The following is a 7424-nucleotide window of genomic DNA, read 5'->3' on the forward strand; positions in this document are numbered from 1 at the left end:
TAATACTTTTATATATCTTAATTACATCAGTTGCAAATCTCAAGTATTGTGTTGTTGATCAACTGAATGTTTATATGCTAGTGGCTTACATGCTCATTTGTTTATTTATCATATTCGGAGAGGTCTATCATAATCACAGTAAAGTAGGATCATACACTGTTTCAGTAGCGAAAGCCCGATTCGCTAGGCAATGGTCAACCAACACCCTTACTTGTATTTATTCTGTCTTAGTAGCCAAAGCCCGATTCGCTAGGCTATGGTCAAACGAAACCAATTATTTGCTAATTATGCTTACTGTTTAATTATTGATACTCATGATATTGATTTGCATAATTATATATAAATATATTACATCAAAATCTGGTGATTATTTACTCAACTTGTGTTGTTGACAAACCTATTTTTATGTATATTGCAGGATGTTTATCTTGAATGTTTGAAGTTATTAAAGAACTTAGTTTATTTGGCTTTTATGTTATTAATAAAAAGACAAGATATTACTATTATATTTGTTTTGTCTTTACTTGTAATCTCTTTTGAATATTGTGTACTTGATATAAATTTAATAAAATAATTAGATATTGTATGTTAGTGGCTTATGAGTTGTGAACCAACAGTTCACGCCCCGGCATTTCTGCCGTATGATGGGGTGTGACAATCCTCTGGTGGGGTATTGAAGCTAAAGTGTGATAGACTAGTATAATTATTATTATTAAAAGGTGGAGGGAAGGCAGCATGCTCATAACCCAACCCCTTCTTTTGTTTCACCCTTGGCTGTGCTCCAATGATGCCATTTAGCTTTTCGGACGACATATCAAACTTTTCTACGGTTATTTTTCTTTGTGACAAATCTAGTTCTATTTTCTTAATTTTAGCATATAACTCGACTATTCGTTTTTCATGAAACTCAACTATCTTATTAGACTAAAATAGTTTGACATGCAATTTTGCCATGTCGTCATGATGAGTTTTGATTCTAGTAGTGTAAATCTTATCAGATTTCTTGTATTCATCATTTTGATATTTATAGCCTAGGTTTTATCTAATCAAGGAGACATTATGAGTTTTATAGCATTCTGCCTTATTAATCCAAGCTTGAGAGCATAGATGTGTGTGCCTCGGGAGGGATAGGACTTGCTTGACTGCTTTCACCTACAACACTTTTCTCTGGTTTATTTCCTTTGGGATGATTGTTCATTCGGATCTTGTCATCCATTTCAAATGACTCGGTTTCGCTACAATAACTCGACTCGGTTGCTACCGTACTCGCCTCGATTTGCAATAGTGATTTTTTTAAAGATAAACACCTAAACTTCCAATAAAGTTAAAAAGACTTTAGTCTAAAACCACTAAATCGACCAAAAATCTGAGTTTTTTAACCAAATCTGAACCGGACATAAAAACTCAAAAACACCAAAAACGTATATTTGATTATTTTCGTGTAGATCTAAGGTGTAAGGTACTCTAAAAGTAGTTGATAATACGAAAAACAACCTCAATCCAACAAAAATAAGATCAAAATACGAAAAGTATTATCCGAAAACCACAAAAAGAAGAGCCGAAAGCTCTGATACCAATTGTAAGTCCTATATAACGGATCTCACAACTTTACTTGGATCAATCCGTGTTGTTAGTTAGTGGAAATCACTAACAATACTCGGATCCGGATCTTAGTTTTGCAAACACAAAATAGAGAAAAAGATGAAGTTTGTAAGAAGTTGTTTTATTTCCAAAAGTGAGTTGTATATGTGAGTATATATACTCCATATCTAGGTCACTACATCAAGGGCCCAAATGGACTTGACCATTAGACTTGTTACAACCAACAGTGTCTCATCCCCATACAATGATTAAACGAAAGATAAATTAAACTATCTAATACATAAGACTCATATATTTAGCCCACACTATTTTCAAACATGAAAAACAAAGTTGTTTCAGGTTTGTATTTATAATTCAAAAGATTATAGACGCTGATCGTAACGGGTTGACAGATTTCAGTTTGTATTTAACCCAGATTTTCATTCACAAAAGCATCAACCATAACCACACACCTTTAGAATCACGTAACTGGAACACACCTATTTAATCCATTTATTTAAATTTGTCAAACGTGTAGTAATCGAGTTGTAAATGTGTTGATCGAGTTGGTGGTTATACAAAATTGGTAAAGCCGGTAGTTGATCTGTTTAATTAAAAAGGTTGGAGGTGTTTAACAAACCAGGTTAAATAGGTCAACCCGAGAAAGACAAGTTTAATAAATGCGTTAGATATGACAATCCAAATCATGATTATTTTCATGATGTGCTGCTGTAAATTATGTAAGAGATTGTCACCCCCAAAAAACCTTAATGGTAAACAGGGACCAAAGTGATTCATGTTGATCAACCTATCATTCCCACTCCTTTAGTTCGTATTCAGTGAACAACCCTGGTGGATCAATAATACACATCCAGCAATACAATGAACTGGGTTCAGTCGGTTTTGGTTTTTTCGATTTTACCATTTAGGCTTGAAAATTTTGAAATGGAAAAAATAGGTCAAAACAATGAACTTGGGAGTGAAATTTCATGCCTAAGTTTATTTGTTAATTAATAATTAACTTATTGTTACATATTTGAGACTTCAAATTTTTGGCAACACCATTTGTTAATTGATATATTCGGGTTTTTTTTTTCTCTAGTTCTTGATTAATGCAAACTGAAACCAAATCAGAAAGTTGGTTTTCTTAAAAAAAACATAATAATCAAACTAAATATATAATCAATCAATTGGATTCTGATTTGGTTTGTTTACTTTGGTTCAGTTACTTCGATTATCTTGGTTTCGTGCAAGCCTTTAAATATATTGCAATAGTTTCATTTAGGGAAAAGCTTGGTACAGTACCCGTATCTGTATCCGTACTTCTACCCAGTTGTACCCGTACCGAAAATTCAATAAAAACAAGTACCAATATTCGTACCAAAATTTTCGGTATGGCACGTGTACATGTACAGGTATTGTTACGGGTATTTCGGTACGCTACCCGTTTTGTACCAATTTGCTTTTTTATTTTCAAATTTTCGTCGATTGTGAAACCGGTACGAGTACGAATAACAAACAAACTGAATTAGTCTGGGTACCTATACTTGTATAGGTATGTGGCGGGTACCAAATTAGTACAAGTACCAAATTGGTCGCCGATTTAATGATAATATAGTATTAAAGAACCCTAATCCAGTCGCCGACTTGTTTGTTTGGTCAAGTCTTGGATTTTATATTATATAATATTGAAGAAGCGTTTTGGTACTTGTCAAATAATAACATGGTTGGAGAATTTATTTTATATATTAAATATAAAGAATCTCAAGTAAACCTTTACATATTCCAAACATGTACAACATATCAAGCGTACCCATACCATTAGAAACGACCCGTAGGACTCGATAGCCACTGCTCTTGCATCATCATTTAAGTAAGGTATATGTTATTCACACACCATATAAGTTATTTGGACACCATATGCGCCTATACGGCTCGTATAGGGCCTATACGAGCCGTATATGTGCAAAATTTTGTCCTTTTGTGATGGAGAGTATCGGATGTTTGAAGCCTATACGGCTCGTGTAGGGGCTATACGACCTGTATAGACTGGAAAAATTGTCATTCGTACATTGGTTAGTCATGTGAGGGCTATACGAGTCGTATAGCCCCTATACGAACCGTATAGAGTTGTTAACACACCATGGGAGTGGCGTTTGAATATGACAACCCTTAAGTAACGATCTCATAAAGTTGTATTGCTAGACCATACATGGGTGTCGGGTACCAAAGAGGATATATACTCTTTATTTAGAGCACCCACAATAAGCCATTTTATGAGGGGGGGTTTTTGGTGCCAAGTGACACATGCACAATGAATCATTCTCTTTCTCTTCTTCCCCACTCAGTCAGTCATAACTAGGGGTGTTCATCGGATCGGATAACGGATTATCGGGTTATTCGGTTCGGGTTATTCGGATTTGAAAATTTTTGGACCTTATCCGAAATCCGATCCGATCCGAATTAGGAATATTCCTATACGATCCGAATCTATCTGAATTCAATTCGGATCGGATTCGGATATATCCGAATAATCCGAAATAAACATAAAAAAATTTCCTATTTTTATGTTCCTAACATTTAATAGTTTAGAATCACAATAAACATATAAACCGGAAAATACGAATTACTTTTAACACAAATTTTAAGTTTAAACTTCAAATAATAGTCTAATAAATATACCAAACCGGAAAATAGCACTAAAAACATGTTTTTTTATTCGGATTAAACGGATATCCGAATAATCCGAATAATCCGAATTTTTTAATTTCCATATCCGAATCCGAATTAGTTATTCGGATATTCGGATTGATCCGATCCGAATATCTGAATAAGAATTCGGATCGGTTTATTTGGGTTTCGATTTCGGTTCGGATTTCGGTTTTTTTCGAATTTCGGATTTCTTGAACACCCCTAGTCATAACATTTTAAAACACCATTTCTCTCGTCTCTCACACTCAAAAACTTGTTTTTTTAACCTAAAGATAAAAGGGTCGGTTGTGATGGTCGTACCCGGATCCTAACCTAAAGATGGAAAAAATGAGAACATTATCATTAATATTAGGGTCAGCCCGAGTTGTAACAGATTTAAGCGTTTCACTGATCGGTTTAATAAGTGGTTACGCACAAGACCAGGTCTCTTTTGGAAGCAATGCCATGATGTGAATATGAGAAAATTGTTACATCGCCAGGGGACATTCAAGTGTTTGAAGAGATTCAAAATTTGTTGTATGTAATTGAATCTGGAATCTACGATTACGATATATGAGCTAACTGGTCATTGAAAAAAATAACTGAAAAGAAGTGCAAATTCGAGATTGTCAAAAAGCAAGGTTGGCGTTATCATTGGTAAAACGTGAGATCTCTTCTATAACAAGGTAAGCAAAATGAGAGAATCCGCACTTATGTTATTTTCCCAGATTTTTTTTGACTGAATTAAGGATTTTCCTTTATATTCATTTTGACCTGACCCAAACAGGCTTTTGCAACCTCTGTTTGCAGATTACATGCCCTGCACTGCAGCTTCACAGCATTGACTTCTTTATTCAATTACAACATTAATCATAGTAATTAAGAATGTTAAGAATAATAATAATAATAATAATAATAATAATAATAATAATAATAATAATAATAATAATTTAAAAACCACCATTCAAACTTCCAAACATATGTGCAAGCCACATACAAAAGCACAAGTGCATGGAGACTCTTTTTACTAATTCAGATCAAGAATCATGTGGTGTTCATGTTCATGACTGTTAGGATTTCTATTGAAAAAGCAGTAGCTGAGGAAATCAAATAATACACTACCCAAATTCATGGAAATTATCTTTTGGGAAACATAGACATTCTGGTTATAAACAAAAGACATGAGGTAAAATCATTTAAAACTAGTTCCTGAAATATTGAAGAGCTAACCCATTAACAAGTAACGAAACAAAGCACCCTGAAACTTATATTCCACCTTAATCTCTATGCCTTTGCCTGCATGCTTCAAAATCCTTTTGTTCTTAGCTCCACTTTCAAATGTCATTCATAAACCATAAAGTTTGGCTGATCAGCCAAGAGTAGTGTTTCCATGTACTGATACGCATAATATAAACCCACAGATCCATCAATCAAAATATCATCAATCACGAGTGTCTCATATACGGGTTCACCACTATTCCGAAATTCCGCTAGTAAAGCATGTCCATTTGGTGTAACAGTGCATAGCTTTGTAAACGATTTTGGAACACCACCCCCCATCATCCATACATCAAAATCCTCATTAACGGGAGGTTCATCTTCAACAACTACTACAAGAGATTCCCCTCGCTTATACAAGTACAATTTGTAACCCATATTAGCAAAACTATCTGGAAGGGTTACTTCTTTAAACTCTTCACTTGTCATGTCAAATGAAATAAGCATATGCCTAAAACCACCGTCCACAGTAATCACATCCTTAGCAAGCCAATAAAAAACCCCGTCTATATTTACCTTACTATAGTCATCAAATTGAATTGATTTACGAGGGAGATTGCCATATGACCTTCTCCAAGCCCGTGTGGTTGAGGTAAAAACCTCAACCTCGGGAGGGTTGCAAGTGACGCTTTCCATAACCTTGGTCTTGTGATGATCAAGATATGTAATCTTGACAATCTTAGGGTCATTAGTCTTATGACAAACCCCAAAACCTATAGCAGTTCCATATATCCCTTCTACATTAGGAGGCAGGGCAACGGCTACAGCTTTTCTAATGGAAATATTCCAAAGAACAGCCACGTCCGTCCTACGGCCATCGCGATAGATACCGCCATACAAACCCAACAAACCGTGAGAACTTCCGATTATCCTAGGACGTTCAAGCATCTCAACCAGGAAGAGCGGGGGATAGTTTGTGTTCGGGAAAAGTATGATCATCAACAACTAAAACATATTTTCCCACAGCTTCATATCCCCCGTAGTCTATTTCAAGTAAATCTTCGTATATTACAAGTATATGTTGTACCTGTGTGCGGTGGGAAGTTTGATGCATTTTGATAGAACTAGAGCTGTCAATGAGAGACTTCCATGTTTTGGAGACCGATCGGCATCGAATCAACGACTCGAGAGGAAGGCGATTCATGATTTCCAACTGGATTTCAACAGGTATGTTATCAGACATTTTTGAATTGATTTATAGGGTTTACTAGAGACGAAATGGAAGAACAGAAGCTATTGAAACTATATTGGTTAGGGACTTAGGTCTATCACAGTAAACTATTTAAATGTTTGGGCTTCTATTTTAATTAAATAGTACACTATTAAAATATTTTAATAACATGTCTAATGAGAAATTGAGAACTAAATTAATCGGATAGCATTACTTTTTTGTTTATCTATAGTTAAATAAACCTAACTCTAATAAGTAATAAGATATAAATTTCTTTTTTCAAAATACCTATTTTGACCCTTAACCTATTTTGGTAAGAATCGTTTGACCTAAATCAAAATGAACCCACCCTTTTTACATCCGTCCGCTTAATCGAACCCATTCTGATCCAACTCATTCTTAACAGCTACCTTGCCTTATCTTACTCGACCAGCCCCTTTTTTCTAGGATTAAGCTTGATGATTCTTTTCTTAATAGTCTCCTCTTATTCACCCTTTTTTCTAGGATTAAGCTTGATGATTCTTTTCTTAATAGCCTCCTCTTATTCAGTAAGTTGTGTTATGTTTCCTATATTTGCTAGAATAAGAAAACATTTCAGGCTGGATTAGGGTTGGCTCAACCATTTTAGAGGCGTAAAGCGAAAATGAGTTATGCGGACCTTTTCTAGGATTTCATTGCAACGTTAAGTAGCATTTCTTATTTC

The 7424-nt window shown here is 34.8% G+C and overlaps 1 pseudogene; it reads right to left on the reverse strand.

Annotated features, from left to right (window-relative positions):
* Nucleotides 1–5585: 5585 nt before the first annotated feature.
* LOC143629922 (putative F-box protein At1g30920) lies at nt 5586–6733 on the reverse strand (annotated as a pseudogene).
* Between the last annotated feature and the right edge of the window lie 691 nt (nt 6734–7424).

The sequence above is a fragment of the Bidens hawaiensis genome, unplaced genomic scaffold (genome assembly GCF_021521415.1).
Source record: "Bidens hawaiensis isolate Kalapana, Puna unplaced genomic scaffold, B.hawaiensis_p1.1 tig00005482_1, whole genome shotgun sequence".
NCBI lineage: Eukaryota > Viridiplantae > Streptophyta > Magnoliopsida > Asterales > Asteraceae > Bidens > Bidens hawaiensis.